Source organism: Artemia franciscana, chromosome 5, assembly GCF_032884065.1.
Source record: "Artemia franciscana chromosome 5, ASM3288406v1, whole genome shotgun sequence".
Classification (NCBI taxonomy): Eukaryota; Metazoa; Arthropoda; class Branchiopoda; order Anostraca; family Artemiidae; genus Artemia; species Artemia franciscana.
This window is the reverse complement of record NC_088867.1, coordinates 58,034,265-58,051,561: the sequence shown is the minus strand read 5'-3', so window position 1 is coordinate 58,051,561 and position 17,297 is coordinate 58,034,265. Positions and strand designations below refer to the sequence as shown.

Here is a 17,297-nt window from a genome sequence, read left to right as displayed (position 1 = left end):
TACTCCTATCCTTTGTAACTTAGTCTTCTTAACCTTAATTTTCAAACCTATTCTAGCAATCTGAACTCGCAAAACCTCTAAAAGTTCATTCATTTTGCACACACTTTCATGTAGGATTCTTAAATCATCAGCATAATCTAAGTCCAGGAAAATTATTCCTCCACATTTGATTCTGCGGTCTCCCATTTCCTTTCCTGTCCCCTTTATGACATTGTCAATCAAAATGATCCATATAAAGGGGGATAGAACACAACCCTGCTTTATTCCTGTTTTAATTTAAAACTAGCTGCTAACTTCATTTCTTACCTGAACCGCAGCAGTGTTATTCTCGCACATAGCACTAACCACTTTCATGTATTTGTGTTGTATACCATACATCGATAAGACCTTTACAAAAACTCTTGTATCAACAGAATCGAACACTTATTAACCTAAAAATTAAAATTTGATCTGCATATCCTCTACCTCTTCAAAAACCGCACTGTTATTCTCTTAAAACTTTGTCTACAACATCTCTCAGTCTAAAAAGTATCATATGACTAAATAACTTGCTACCTAAAGAGACTTTCAATAGTTTTCAATAGTTCAATAGTTCAATCCTTTTCAATAGTTTAAGGCACATATTTTTGTGAGTGCCATCGATGTTGTTTTAAAATCACTAATTGCAAAAATATGACTAGAATTATAAATTGATAAAAAGCACCTATTTCGACCTACCTGCTCTGCAAATGGCCTCCGATTTCTACCACAGTTTGCGTCAAAGGCTTTATTATGTTCTAATGAACCTAATATTCGTTAAAATATTCTTTAAAAACCATTCATATCCGAAAGTATAGAAAATCCACTGGGTCAATAAAGCTTTCAATTTGTGGAATTTTCAATAAATTTTAATTTTCAATAAAGTATAAATGATACTTCAGCCTTCAGAGGTGTTGTCTCCGTTTTTAGTAATATCTGTTTTTTTTTTAATTTGCCTCCCGGGCTTGCTGTAATTTCTAATTATTTATGTTTTAATATTGAGCTTCAATTTTTGTTGAAAACTTATTTTTCAATCAATTAATTTGGTCCTTGGAAATAATATTAGATAATTGTGAATATTCGCTCCTTTCTCCTTTTAGATAAATATGTTTAATGTCTTCTTATTTCAGGGGACTGAAGGCTGCTTGACTGGATTAACTTTTGTCATAACCGGCGTGCTAGATTCTTTAGAGCTTGACCAAACTGAAGAACTTGTTAGGAAATACGGTCGGAAAGCTACGCACTCAGTTAGTGGTAAAACAAACTTTATTGTTGTAGGTGAAGGGACCCAGCCAAATTGGAAAATGTATTTACTTTTAATTAGTAAAATAAAATTATCTCTATGACTATCTACCTTGGTTCTACTGCCCTAGCAATTACGCATATACGGATAATAGATAGACATATCTCTTAACAAATAAACTAATCTCTTTTTTATGGCACTTGGTATTAACCAATTTATTCGGAAAAAATTGAAAAATTAAGTATTTTTAACTTACGAACAGGTGATGGGATCTTAATGAAATTTGAAGTTTGGAAGGATACTGTGTCTCAGAGCTCTCATTTTAAATCCCGACTGGATCCGGTGACATTGAGGAGAATTGAGGGAGGGGGAGGGGAGGAACCTAGAACCTTGGAAAATGCTTAGAGTGGCGGGATCGGGATGAAACTTGGTGGGAAAAACAAGCACAAGTTCTAGATACATGATTGACATAACCAGAACGGATCCACTCTCTTTGGAGGAGTTGGCGGGGGGGGGGGGGCTTAATTCTGAACAAATTAGAAAAATGAGGTATTTTTAACCTACGAAAGAGTGATCGGATCTTTAATGAAATTTGAAGTGTTGAAGGATATCGTGTCTCATAGCTCTTGTTTTAAATTCCGATTGAAAAAATGAGGTATTTGTAACTTTAGAAAGGGTGATCAGATCTTAATGAAATTTGATATTTCACATTTCTCTTTGGGGAATGGGGGGGGGTTAATTCTAAAAATTTTAAAAAATGAGGTATTTTTAACTTACGAAAGATTGATCAGACCTTGATGAAATTTGATATTTGGAAGGAAATTATGTCTCAGAGCTCTTATATTATATTTCAACCTTATCCGGCGAAGGGGATGTTTGGGGGGGGGGGCGGAACCTAAACTCTGGAAAAATGCTTAGAGTGATCAGGATGAAACTTGGTGATAAGAATAAGCACAAGTCCTAAATACGGGATTGACATAACCAGAACGGATCTGCTCTCTTTGGGGGAGTTGGGAGGGGGGCTAATTCTAAGAAATTAAAAAAAATGAGGTATATTTAACTTGCGAAAGGGTGATCGTATCTTAACGAAATTTCATGTTTAGAAGAACCTCGAAACTCAGATTTCTTAGTTTTTTATCCCGACCGGGTCCAGTGTCATTACGGGGGGGGGGGGGACCGAAAATCTTGTAAAACGCTTAAGGCAGAGAGATCAGGATGAAACTTGGTAGAAAGAATAAGCACAAGTCCAAGATAGGTGACTGACATAACCAAACCGGATCCGCTCTCTTTAGTGGAATTGTGAGAGGGGAAAATGGGGGAGTAATTTGGAAAAATAAGAAAAAATGAGGTATTTGTAACTTACGAACAGGTGATCAGATCTTAATGAAATTTGATATCTAAAAGGATCTTGTGATTTAAATTCTAATTTTAAATCCCGACCATATTCGGTGACATTGAAGAGATTTGGAGGGGGAAGTCGCAATTCTTGGAAAACGTGAAATCAAGGTATCTTACGACTGGGTGATCGGATCTCAATGAAACTTTATATATAGAAGAATCTTATGTCTCAGATAATCTATTTTTAATTCGAATTGGATTCGGGGACATAGAGGGTTGGAGGGGGGAAACAGAAATCTTAGAAACCGGAAATTTTGGAAAACGCTTAGAGTGGAGATATCGGGACGAAACTTGATGGGAAGAATAAGCACAAGTTATAGATATTATTATATAGATATAGACATTGATATTGATATAGACAATATTATATTGACATAATTGGTACGGATCCATTCTCTTTGGGGTAGCTGGGGGTGTTAATTTGGAAAAGTTAGAAAAATTGAGGTATTTTCAACTTGAGAACGGGTAACCGGATCTTAATGAAATTTGATATTTAGAAGGAACTCATGTCTCAGAGCACTTGTTTCAAATCCCGACCAGATCTGTTGACATTGAGGGAAGCTGGAGGGGGAAACTAGAAATCTCGGAAAATGCTTATAAATGTCGTAGATACGTGACTGGCGTAACCGGACTGGATCCGCTCTCTTTGGGGGAGTTAGATGGTTGGGTTCAGTTTTTGGCGAGTTTGATGCTTTTGGATGATTTAGGACGATGAAAATCGGTGGGCGTGTCAGGGAGCTGTACAAATTGGCTTGATAAAGTCGTTTTCCCCGATTCGAACATCTTGGGGCTGAAAGGAGAGGAAAAATTAGAAAAATAGAAGTATTTTTAACTTGCGAGTGGGTGATCGGATCTTTATGAATTTTGATATTTAGAAGGACCTCGTGACTCAGAGCTCTTATTTTAAATCCCGACCGGCATTAAGCCTCTGATTGTCCTTTTAAAGCAATCTACGGATTCTAGAATTATGCTAGAGCTCATACCATATGAGCTCTTACCTCTTGGCTGGCTCTTCAGACCTGGTGACAAGTGCCATAAGAGCTCTTAGTTCTTGTTATACAATCGTAATATGAAATCGTGGGGGAGGATTAATGCCATGTTTGCTTCTCACTCAATTGGACTATCTGGGTTGGCTTTTTCTACAATTAGCCATGACTTGATGCCTACAACTATTCCATTTTAATCCAAAATCAACTTTATTCGTTGACTAAACGGCCGTCTATTAGTCAATCTTGTTGCTAATTTAATTTTGTTTTTAAGTTCCTATAGAGTCAAGAAACTACACAATCAAACTACGATTTGAAACAAACTGGAAAATTCTGATATATCCAATCAATCTAAAAGTATTTAGTTTTTGTATATTGAACTTCTCAGTTGCTGAAGAAGCAAGGCCGCACGGTGACGGACTTGTTCTCAAACAGTTTTGTAGTCCATATAAGATGAGTGGTTAATATAAATATTCATATTAATGCTTGATATGTAATGTGTAATATAATTTTGCATCAGCTATTATGAAGGAAGTGCGGTGGGTATTTTGTAGGTAGAAAGGGGTAGCTATAGTGCTTTTTTAGTATGCATATAGTGCTTTTTGGTTATTTCAACATCGCCTTTAACATTCACTGGAAGTTTCAACTTAATACGCTAGTCTGCCCTTGGAATATAGCTGTTACACCCATTCGATAACCTAAATTGACATAGTGTTTCTATATAGTTTAAGATTTTCCACAACATTCCCTGAAAGGTTCGTCTTAATATCCTTAGCTTCAGTAATACTACTAGTAGTAGTAGTAGTAAGAGTAGCAGTAGTTGCAGAAAAGGGAAAAATAAACTAAAAACTTGAAGTAATACACAGCTAGTAGCACCTGCTATCTTACCCGGATTTCACGAGACATGAGGATGGATGCAAGAGGGATAAAGGTTTATTCAATAACATAAGAAAAACAGATACAATTAAGTTAAAAGGAATAAACAAATCTGAAACTGACTTTTTCGAAAAAATATATCGAACTTTCATAAAACTTTATTTCTGCTCGTCTTAGGTTTTATAATGACTTTTTCTCTTTCTTTGGATTTTTTTTTTAAGATTCGAATTAAAAACAAATTAGGTCGTTGACTTAAAAATTTAGCCGGCATAATAAAGAATGGAGTTAAACGTTTATTTGGATAAATTTACGTTAAATAAGTGAATTAATAATAGCCTTTTCAGTCTTGTTAGTCGCTTTGAATGTTCTCATTATTGTGGTTTTTTGCAAAGGTGTGGGTCTCACCTATGTACCACCTAATAAAAAAAAATAAAGATCTAACAAGAGAAATAAATAACAAAAGTGCCAATAAATTTTCATACGCTTAAATATCAACTTGATTAAAATCCTTCAGTGACCAAATTTGTGCGAATATTTTCACTTTTTAATCCATACTTTGAAAATTAATTCTAGTTGACGAATTGAAGACATATTCACATTTATATTGCACAAATCATTGCCTATTTGATAGTTTTGTGGGACACTAATTTTGTAATAAGATGAAAAGGGATAATTTATAAGTTCAGCATCATTATACACAGTTGATGCTTCAATAATCCACTCAGGGCCTGGGTTTTTGTAAGTATTTTCATAAATAGCAGGTTCAAGCTTTAACTCATCACCAAAATCAAAAAGTTTTGAGCCACTATGCTCTATTGAAGTCATATAGCACTTCCCATCACTTGAGACATTATCCAATATTGCTTGAACATTTTCAATCCAGATGTTGCCATTTTTTTCGTCAAAAATGGGAAATTTTGCGGATCGGCTTGATCAAGCCGATCAACAAAATTTCCCATTTTTGACGAAAAGAGCTCAAGCTCAGAGGGAAAGTCAGTTTCGTCTAGAATATATTTAAATATACTACTATTTACGATACGCTCTGCATTCAGCTCATTGCTCAGGAGCTTGAGAATTTTTCCAAATTCTTCTGGGGTTGAAAGAGGAGAATAGGACTGAATTCTGGACAAAAAATCGTTTTTCTGTTGAATATATGTTGTGACGTCGGCGAATCAAGCTCCGGTACGATTTGGCCTCCTAGTAGGCTAGAAGCATCGAAGATTACAGATTTCAACCGAGAAACCAACTGACGAACTTTATGACGTTGAAACCTGGTGCTTATATCACTATTTGCCAAAGAAACAGGAGTATAAGCATTCATCAAATCAGAAAATTGAACTCCAAACTCCATTTTTTCAGGATGTTTTTCTGTAACCTGTAAAAAGTTTGATATATCAAGGATTGCAGTGATAGCCACGTCGTATCGTTAGAATGATCATTTATAATAACTTTGTTTCTCCGAAGAATAACAATTAAAAAAAAAAAATTGACATTTTTTCAGGATGTTTTTCCTGAACCTGTAAAAAGCGGGATATGTCAAGGATTGCAATGATAGCCACATCGTATCGTTTGAATAATCATTTACAGTAACTTTGTTTCTCCGAACAATAACAAATTAAAAAAAAAACAAACTATAATTTGACATATTTCAGGATGTTTTTCCTGAACCTGTAATAAGCGGGATATATCAAGGATTGCAGTGATAGCCACGTCGTATTGTTAGAATAATCATTTACAGTAACTTTGTTTCTCCGAAGAATAACAGATTAAAAAAACTAAAATTTGACATTTTTTCAGGATATTTTACCTGAACCTGTAAAAAGCGGGATATATCAAGGATTGCAGTGATAGCCGCATCGTATTGTTTGAATAATCATTTACAGTAACTTTGTTTCTCCGAAGAGTAACAAATTAGAAAAAAAGTAAAATTTGACATTTTTTCAGGATATTTTTCCGCAACCTGTAAAAAGTTTGATATATCAAGGATTGCAGTGATAGCCACGTCGTATCGTTTGAATGATCATTTATAATAACTTTGTTTTTCCGAAGAATAACGAATTTTAAAAAAATTGACATTTTTTCAGGATGTTCTTCCTGAACCTGTAAAAAGCGGGATATGTCAAAGATTGTAGTGATAGCCACATCGTATCCTTTGAATAATTATTTACAGAAGATTTGTTTCACCGAAGAAAAAAAATTATATTTGACATTTTTTCAGATGTTTTTCCTGAACCTGTAGAAAGTGGAATAACAAGAATGGAAGATGTATCAGAGGAAGATTTTGAGCGTCTACATCCGTGGGTGTTGTCTGAAGTCATTGCCCTCTTTGAAAGACACGGTTTAAGTTTTACACGACGAAAAGCCTTTAAGAAAAAATCAAATGAGGATAAGTTTTTCTTCTTTACTTTTATCCTAGTCAATATGGATATTTTATTTTATATTTATATTTGGTCTAATCACTTGCGAGGCAAGCCTGTAGAGGCAAATTTCTTCCTTTGAACAATTTAATTTGAACATTTGGTTTGCTCATTTTCAAGATATTTTCAACTGAAATTAATGAGCAACATTAAGGCTTAAAATGAACAGAAATTATAAGGTACATGAGGGTAGTTGCCCCCTCCTCAGCACCTCGCTCTTCACGCCAAAGGTTTTGGTACTTTTAAAAAGGTTGCTTATTGTTCTAAATAAATGACCCTTGGGTTTCAGGAATCGTTTCTAAAGAATTTGGTCTTATCGAAATTAGATATGATAACAAAAGAAAAGTCGAAACACAAATTAACCTAAATTAAATACGAGGATCGAAGTTTTCCTCGTAGGGTTCGTAAAGAAATTAAGAGTGAGGCGTCCAATTTAATTTCTGATAGTTTTTTAATTAAAGCCGAGAATTCCAGCTCCTCTCCCATGGAAAATTCCCTTCTCAAACGAAAACTCCTCTGTGGAAATATCTTTCTACGTAATCACCCCCACCAGAAGCCCCTCAACCGAAAATATTGTAATACTTCCCTATAGCCAATACTGTATGTAAGGAATGCACGAAGTTCATAACTTGCAGCCCTTCCCCGGAGGCTGTGGGGGGTCAAATCATCCTCAAAGACATAGTTATTCCATTTTTCAACCATGCTGAAAAAAAATGCTATCTCAAAATTAAACTCGGACAATTTTGGATAAAAAGAGGGGTGGGAGGGGGGTAGCTGCCCTCCAATATTTTTGGTCACATAAAAAGGACACTAGAGCTTTTGATTTATGATCAAAAGAGCCTTATCCTGATCTTATAGTATCACTGGTTCGAAATGATTCTCCCTGAAAAAAAAACAAAAAAAACAAATAAACACGCATCCGTGATCTTGCTTCTGGCAAAAATTTAAAATTCCACATTTTTGTATATAGGAGCTTGAAACCTCTACAGTAGGGTTTTCTGATATTCTGAATCTCATGGTGTGAATTTCATCAAGACCATTTGATTTCTTATGGGTGTTTCCCCCTTTAGTGAAAATTAGGCAGTTTCTCAGACTCATAACTTTTGATGGGTAGCATTAAACTTCATGAATCTTATATGTTTTGATTAAGCTTCAAAATTCTATCCTTTTTTATGTATCTATTATTATCAAGACTTGAAACTGTTTTTTACAGTTCGTAAATGATCGTGTAGCAAAATATGGTGACATGTCTCAGGTTGTTGTTAAATGTATTGATGGTTTTATGGACCATCATTCTTTCACTTGTCCTACTAAACGTAAAAAACGATCGAGAGGACATAGGAAAAATAATAGAAAAAATGAATTAGATTTACATATGCTTTCTATAGATCTATGCCAGCTACTTGAATCTAGGGGTATGATTTCTGTAATAAAATGTCTAAATAATTTATCCAAGAGGAATTTAATCAAACTTTTCTGGATTGTTAAGAATAATACAGCTCTTGAATATAATTTTAAAGTAATATGTGATACAATTTGCATTCTAACTAAAACGAAATTTATTTCAAAAAAGAAAAAGTTTGATAAGATTGGTAATAAGGATAACAGATTATATTTACCTATTAATTTTACTTGTAAGCAGATTGAAGATATTAATTTACCAGAAATTTTAAATCAGCGGCATGTCAAACAGGCCCTTCCTAGTAATTTGAATTATAATGATAGTCCAATTTTAACTTATAAATTTTCAAAAACTATTGGGCAAATTATTTTTAATTATAATTTGATACTTAAAAGATTAGATAGTGATATAAATTGGAAACCGGTTTGTAATTGTAAGCAACTTGGCCCATTTGTAAATCCTACTTACAAACATGTTATAACAGGGGACTTGTCAATAATAAAGCAAGATGATCTTCAAATTATAATGAATAAAGGGGCTAATTTCCGTCTTTCTGATCATCTGAAACCATCGATTGTTCTCGATGGCTTGGAAAATGATTTTGATTTATTTTTTGATAAGTGGTGTAAGAAAGAGAATAAAAATAAAGAGAGTTTTCAAAGTTGGAAGAATTTAATTATTAGTAGAATAAGAAATAAAATATATTCTAACTATAAAAATAGTAACACTAAATCATTATTTTATAATGCGAAGATTAAACAAGCAATTGCTAATCTACAGAATGAATTTGTAATTGTGCCAGTGGATAAAGCTAATAATAATTTTGCCGTAATTTGTCAGAAGCTGTATTGTGATATCTTAAAAAGGGAGTTATGCACAACTAATGTTTACGAAAAGGTAAATTTAGAGAATGAGAATTTAATTGAAAAGACTGAAGAAATACTTTTTAGAAATTTTAATATTAAAATAAATGACAATGATAAAAAGTTCCCTTTCCTATATTGGACTTTAAAATTTCATAAGAATCCCCCTAAACCACGGTTTATTGCTGGAGCATCTAAATGTCCAACCCGCATTGCTGCTACTGACCTCTCTTTAATTTTAAAGGAAATTGTAAATAAACTTAAAACTTATTGTTCTGGTATTAAAAAATTTTCGAATTTTAATCCATATTGGAGTGTTAATAATTCACTGCAGGTGACAGATTCTTTAACAATGGTTTCAGCTAAAAGAATTGAGTCTTTCGATTTTGCGACAATGTATACTAATTTATCACTTAATGTAGTGTTAGATAATTTAAAAACTGTTATCAAGAAATCTTTCCTCTTATCTAGTAAAAGGTTCTTAAAAATAGACACTTATAATAAAAAAGCTATATGGACAAATTGCTTTAATACTACAGTTAACTTAAGATGTTACAGCTTGGATATGATTTTTGAGTTATTAGAATTTGTTTTATACAATACTTATATAAGATTTGGTAGTGATTTGTACAAGCAAATCGTGGGAATTCCCATGGGGGGGGGGATGCCAGCCCATTTATAGCTGACTTGTTTTTAAGTCAACTAGAATATAAATATATGATGGATAAGAATAATCCAAATAATTTAAAACATGTTTTGTCAAATAATAAAAGATATTTAGATGATATTTTGGTCTTAAATTGTAAGGATTTCATTGATATTTCTAAAAATATATATCCATCAGAGCTAACTCTTGAACCTAGTCATGGCGCTGGTCATGAAGATCATTTCTTAGATTTAAATATTAATATTTGTGATAATAATAAATTAAGTTTTAAAATGTATAATAAAACGGATGATTTTGATTTTGAAGTGATTAGTTTCCCATTCTCTGACAGTAATATACACTCAAATATCACATATTCGGCGTTTTTCTCACAGTTACTTCGTTATGCAAGGATTTGTAGTAATTATATTGATTTTAAAAATAGATGCAAAATCTTAAGCCAAAAATTGATATCAAGAGGTTTTTCTGCACATAAATTAACTTGGCAATTTAAAAAAATTTGTTTTCATTATAACGAACTTTTAAATAAATATCAAAAGAATTATCTGGAAATACTTAAAGAAATTTTCAACTAATTTCGGAGGTTCGAGAAATCATGATGCAGCGCCATTTATTTTGAATTGTGTTTCTAATAGAGTGGAATTTTTTTAAAAATAGCCACATGGTAAAGATGAATTCTATAATTGTTTAGTTCATTCTGGTTTTTTGCAATGTGTTAATATTTGTGATTTGGTAAAATTTATCATATTTAGTTTACCTATTGTTGATAAAATGAGGGATATATTAACAGGATAAGCTTGTTATCCTCCTCCTTCGCAAGAAGGATACAAAAAAATACGCTCAGGATACTTTAAGTATTGCAAGTATTTGCTGCGTCTGCCTCGGTGCTAAAGTATTTAGTAAAAAAGGCAAGTTATTGATGAAGGGGAAAACCCTTTCGTAATCGGAGAAAGAATATTTTGGTTTTGAGTTTTGATTTTTGTCCTTACTTTTAGCATTAAGACTAATGTTTTTTTATTTAATTACCAGAAGAAAGACCATGGAATTATTTTCTCCTCATGGGTTATTCTATCGATCCAGTGGTCCTATACTATTGAGAGAGGGCTCATTTAAGCTTAAATTAAAAGTTCTAGCCTCCCTAACAACCAACAATGTTTCTTTACCTAAGCTCTCTTTAATTTATGCATTACACACTATTTATCATTATTTTCTTTAGTTTCAAGTCAGAGGGAGACAAAGCAGGAATTTCAGTTGAACTAATAAATTCTGGGGTGCTTTGAAATAATAAAGTAAAAAAAAATACTTTTTTATTCAACTAAAATCAAGAACAAACATTAAAACTTAAAAAAAACATAAATTATTACGTAGTTAAGGGGAGGACCCTTCCTCAATCCCTTGCTCTTCACGCTAATTTCTTAGTGCTTTTGAAAAAGCTTCTCATTATTCCAATGAAACGAACTTTGTATTTCATGAGTCGTCCTTAAGGGATTGGAGTAAAATTACAATTTTAGCGTAATTACCAAGGCATGGAGAAGGAGTAAACCCCCTTTTAAGCATAATAATTTCTGAACGTTTGAAATTTCAATGCTAGTTCTTACTTGCAGTTGAAAAACTTGTGTTTTCATTTTATCTTTCTGGTTTTGTTTTCTCCTTCGCAAGAAGGATACAAAGAAAATACGCTCAGGATACTTTAAGTATTGCAAGTATTTGCTGCGTCTGCCTCGGTAGTATCGGAATCATACAGTCGTTTCTAAATTTGACATCGTTGATGCATCCTCGTGACTGAAACATTTATCTAAAGACATATGTCTTAAAACTCGGCAAATGATTGGGGTTTTCGACCCTCTTTGGCCATTTTTTGAATTGAGGTAATTTAATTATATTGTATGTTGCTATGCTGCTATGTTATTTATGTTGTTATTTTTTTTTTGTCTTGTTTTTTTTTCTTTTTTTTTGTGTGTATTTACTCCACAGTCCCGGTAAAAATTTACTCCAGACAGTTACCCTTTATATCTTCAAACGTAAAATTGAGTCGCCAAAGAGAAAGTTAGACAATGAAAAAGAATTCTGTAAACGAATTTTGACATTTTCCCCCTGTGTAACTTCCCTTCATTTCAGTATTTTATTCATTCAGTACTTCCTGTATTTCAGTCCCCAGAAACTTTCCTTTCCATGGATAATTTTTCCGTGGAAACCATCCCAAGCAGAAAACTCCTCCCCACCCCCCTTGTCACCAGAAAAATGAATCCATGCTTCCTTTTAAGAAATACTATACATAAAAATAGGCAAAATCTATAGCTTAGTGAACTTTTCCCAGGGGTGATGGGGGCTATGTTATCACCAAAGGTATACCTATTAACCTTTCAACTATGTTGAACGAAATAGAAATCTCAAGTTTTGATTGGACAATTTTTGGGGAAAAGGCGTTTGAGACAAGGCTTAGTTACTCTCCAATTTTTGTCACTCTAAAATGGGCATTAGAACTTTTCATTTCCGTTCGAATGAAACCTCTTCCAATATTTTGGGACCTTTTATTCAATACGATTACCCATGGGAAAACGCAAGAAACAAAAAAATAAACACGCATCCAAGATCTTTCTTCAGGTATTTAAATATAGAAAACTGAAGTTTTTTCAACTGAAAGAAAGGAGCAATGTTAAAACTCAAACCAAACGAAGTTATTCCTTATATGAAGGGTTTATCCCTCCCCCTCCTCCATAGCTTACTTTTTACGCTAAAGCACTTTTAAAAAAGCTCCCTATTCATTTAATATCCCTTGTGTTTCAGGAGTCTTTATTGAGAAATTGAGATAAACTGCCAAACTTTTGCTTAAAGATAACGGTATTAAGGAGGAGGTAACCCATTCATATATAGAATAATTTTTGTTCATTTTGAGTTTTAGTATGGTTCCTTACTTTTTGTTGAAAAACTTCGTTTTCCTTTTTATTTCATTTCTTATCGTTCTTCTTATAATACTGGTCAATCTGCTTCGGCCTCCAAGCAAAATCCCCTCCTATAACGGGGTACTCTTGAGTAGAAAAGTCCTTCTACCTAAAACAGCCCTTCCCCTATCCTGTAAAATTTCCCTCTGACAATGTTATCCCTGCTGAAAATTCTTTCTTCCTCTCCGTAATATGTTTGCCGATGATTCAGCCTGAATCATTTCTCCTTTACATGCTTTAATTCAAAAGACTGTTCAATTTCTAATCGTTTCTTCGATCAATCGAGAAATCACCTTTCAAGGTACATTATTCTCAGAAATCTGAACCTGCCAAAAATCTCCCCCGGTAAATTCCCCCAGAACATCTTATAAAACAAATTGAGTTGGAAAAGAGAAAGAAAGACACTAAAAAGAATTTCGTTTTGCAAATCATTTCAAATCCTCTCAGTGTAAAATTTTTCCAGGAAAGGTCACCATTGAAAACTTCCCTTTCTGTAGATAATTATTCCCACGGAAACCCAATTTAGCAAAAAATCACCCTTTCCCTCCGAAAATATATGTGCACTTCTCAATAACAGTTACTATATGCAAGGAGTGGGCAAATTTTATAACTTAGAGCTAATCAAATAGTTCGTGGTAACGAACTGTAGCAGGGAGCAATCCGGCTCAATAGTAACCGAAATAGTAAACGAAACTTTAAAAATGGGATTTTGATACTAATAGATACGTCAAAAGAATCCGATTTTTATTCGGATTTAAAATATATAGGTCTCATCAAATTTAGTCGTGGTCAAAAGTTACAAGCCAGATAGAATTTGCCTTATGTTGGAAAATGGGAGAAAATACCCCCCCTAAAAGTCATAGAATCATAATGATAATGGTATCATCATATTGAGCGTATCAGAAAACCCTACTGTAGAATTTTCAAGCTCCTATCTAAAAATAGTGGAATTTCGTATTTTTGCCAGAAGACTGATCACAAGGTTCGTGTTTTTTTTTGTTTTTTTTCGGGGGTGATCGTTTCGACCCAGCGGTCGAAGAATGTTGTGAGAGGGCTCATTCTAACGGAAAACAAAAGTTCTAGTGCCATTTTCAGTGACAAATAAAATTGGAGGGCACCTAGACCCCCTTCCCCACTCATTTTTTTCCCAAAGTCAACGGGTCAAAATTCTGAGATGGTCATTTTGTTCAGCATAGTCGCAAAACCTAATAACTAAGTCTTTGGGGACAAAAACCTAGGGAAACCTAACCTAACCTGGGAGAGGGACAAGTCGCCTTCTCATCTTTTTAGTCACGTAAAATGACGCTAGAGCTTTAAATTTTTGCTAGAACGACGCCGTCATATGAGCTTCAGACTAATACAACGCGGTTTTCCGATACGCTGAATCTCATAGTTTGTTTTTTATTAAAATTCTTTGATCGTTTATCCCTTTTTTTTAAATAAGGCAAGTTTTCTCAGACTCGTAACTTTTGACAGGTAACACTAACATTGATGAATCTTACGTATTTTGAATTGCCATACTAATTCACTTGTTTTGAAGCACGCATTGATATTAAAATTCAATTTTTTAGAGTTTCGGATACTGACTAGCTATGTCACTACTTACCTACATTTTATTACGAAGAACTGTTTTGTTATAAAAAACGACATCCCTCATATATTTTTTATCCTATAAATTCAATTCCACTTTTCTTTTTACCCTTCATAAGTGCCAAAACTACTTCTTGCTATTCCAGGGTATATAAAAAACTCATTTGCGAATCCATTTCCTTTTTCATGTATACCTTTGCCGAGGCTAAATAACATGTTCCTAGAAAACACGGTGGAAAGTAAGCAGTTAAAATGTATAATTCTGGAATGCGTTCAATTTTATTGTTCGTGTTTATCCGTCATAGACTCACGCAATATAAACTAACACGTTCCTTCTTTCCATTGTAATTTTATTTTCTCATCTAGCAGTATGTTTTGTCGTGCAAAATTTTGTTTTACAATTCAATGTGATTTTTGTTGTTTTTTCTTCCATGGGGTTTTCTTTATCGATTTGGAGTCATTTTGTCACCTTGATAAAGTTAATACCCAACAGCACCGAACAATGACAAGCATTCCGTGACAATCCGTACATTCGGTGACAGGTGCCATTAGGTAAAGAGATTCAGTGACAAAGCCATTTTTTCCTCTTCCAAATCCTAGGCCAAATTGGGATACAATAAAAAAGTCTCCTGATCACACCAGAATGTACGAAATGGCACACTGATATGAGTATGTAACCGAAAAAACCTTACCTTGGCGCCACCATCCAGAGATAGCTTGACTTTGTTAGCACAATACAATGGATTGATTAGTCATATATAAAATCAATCCATTGTATTGTGCTAACAAAGTCAACCAGCTTAACCACATCTTTATCGAAGTAAGTGGATTTACCATGACTTTTTTCAAAACATAAAACAAAGTAGAGTATAAAAAAGCATCGCATGACATCCCTAAAATTAAAGTGGATCTGATGCATTTTATTGTTTTAACTTCAACTATGGGCTATTACCTTCCAACTAAAATCTGAATCTAATTTTCTTTGTTACTTGGCAAGATTCATTCTCTTAGCATAGATTTCAGGCACTATTAATAGCTTTGGCGTACATATGAATTATGCATCTCTCCTAACAAGGATTGGATGGTCATTAAACTTATTGACTCGGGCAGCTGTTGCCACAAAAATTGCGAAACAGAATAGAAAAATGAATAGAAGCTTAAATAATTGGTCTCATGTTCATTAGTCATATATATATATATATATATATATATATATATATATATATATATATATATATATATATATATATATATATATATACTGTTTACGGAAATAATTGGTCTCTTGTTCACTGGTCATATATATATATATATATATATATATATATATATATATATATATATATATATATATATATATATATATATATATATATATATATATATATATATATATATATATATATATATATATATATATATATATATATATATATATATATATATATATATATATATATATATATATATATATATATATATATATATATATATATATATATATATATATATATATATATATATATATATATATATATATATATATATATATATATATATATATATATATATATATATATATATATATATATATATATATATATATATATATATATATATATACTGTTTACGGAAATTGCTGGGTTTGATCGTCAAAAATCAGAACAAATCAATATCAAAACAGATTTTGAGTGATTGTAGTTTGTGCGTATCAAACAGTTCGTGGAATCGAACTGTAGTAAGGAGAGATCCGGCTCAATAGTAATTGACACTCAAAAAATAGGATTTTCATAATAATAGATACAAGATTTTTTTCACAAGGAGAAACCCTTTCTTTCCCTTAGAAAACTGAAAATTACCAACGCCATCTAGATTTTGATGATTAATTACTCGTCTTATTTTGGATACATTGAATGTTGGAAAGAGTAAAGAAAGTGGTGTAATCTCAAGAATAAAATTGTCTGCTCCAAGCTGAAAAGGATAAATAGACCTGCCAAAATTTTTCCGCGCTAATCCAGGCCTACTTAGCGAAGATTTTGATTTTGACATGAAATAATAATACTGCTAACAACGGTGCGGCACTAAGTCTCTTGAAGCCAACATAAGTACGAACACTCCTCTCCCATCCCAATGTATTCAAAGCTTCCCTCTTTACAACCTCCCAGGTATTCTTTATTCCCTTTTAATCAATCCTTACGACATCTTCCAGTCCTAATCGGGTACGAACAGTTTTTTGTTTGGCGCTAGGCGGTTGGCCGACAGGGACTTAAAACTTTTTGACTTGAAATAATTTTTAAAAACAATACCGATTAGACATTACTTCAAAACAAATTTCAGCTCTGATCCTGTAACAGTACTAATTAGTTCTGTCATTTATCCAGCTGGCCCTGATGGTTTTTTTTTAATTCTTTTAGAGATGTTGCTAGACGCTACAATGTTAGCAGCGCTAGTGAATTTTCACCATGCGCTATGAAAGCTTCTTTCATACACGGAGTAATTTTTGTCCGTTTTAATGTCGCTCTTAACTTTCAGTTAAAAAACTTGTTTTTTTATTTAATTTCTGATCGTTTTTGAATTAATGCTTCCTTTGATTTTGGCTATCCGCACATAAATAATGAAAACGAAATTTGCATATTAATTTTGTTTGGTTAAATGGCCTTCTCATAGTTTTGATTCGAAGATTTTGAGAAAAAAGGGAGCGGGGAGGAGGCCTAGTTGCCATCCAATTTTTTGATTACTTAAAAGGCAACTAGAACTTTTAATTTTTTTTTATGAACATTTTCATTAGTAAAAAATATACGTAGTTTACGAATTAACTTACATAATGAACTTCTGTATTCGCATGTTTTTATTAAGTATGGGAGAGGGTTCACCCCCTCGTCAATAACTCGGTCT

General features: G+C 32.9%; 1 long non-coding RNA gene across 2 annotated transcripts; it reads right to left on the bottom strand.

Moving 5' to 3' along the window:
• Positions 1–4,562: 4,562 nt before the first annotated feature.
• LOC136027636 (uncharacterized) lies at positions 4,563–15,522 on the bottom strand. 2 transcript variants are annotated; one of them, XR_010617641.1, is made up of 2 exons: positions 15,095–15,522; positions 4,563–7,641 (listed from the first exon to the last, which is right to left on the bottom strand). It is a non-coding gene; the product is annotated as an uncharacterized LOC136027636 (long non-coding RNA). The 2 variants fall into 2 exon arrangements; XR_010617640.1 differs by having other exon boundaries at positions 4,563–5,896.
• Positions 15,523–17,297: the final 1,775 nt, after the last annotated feature.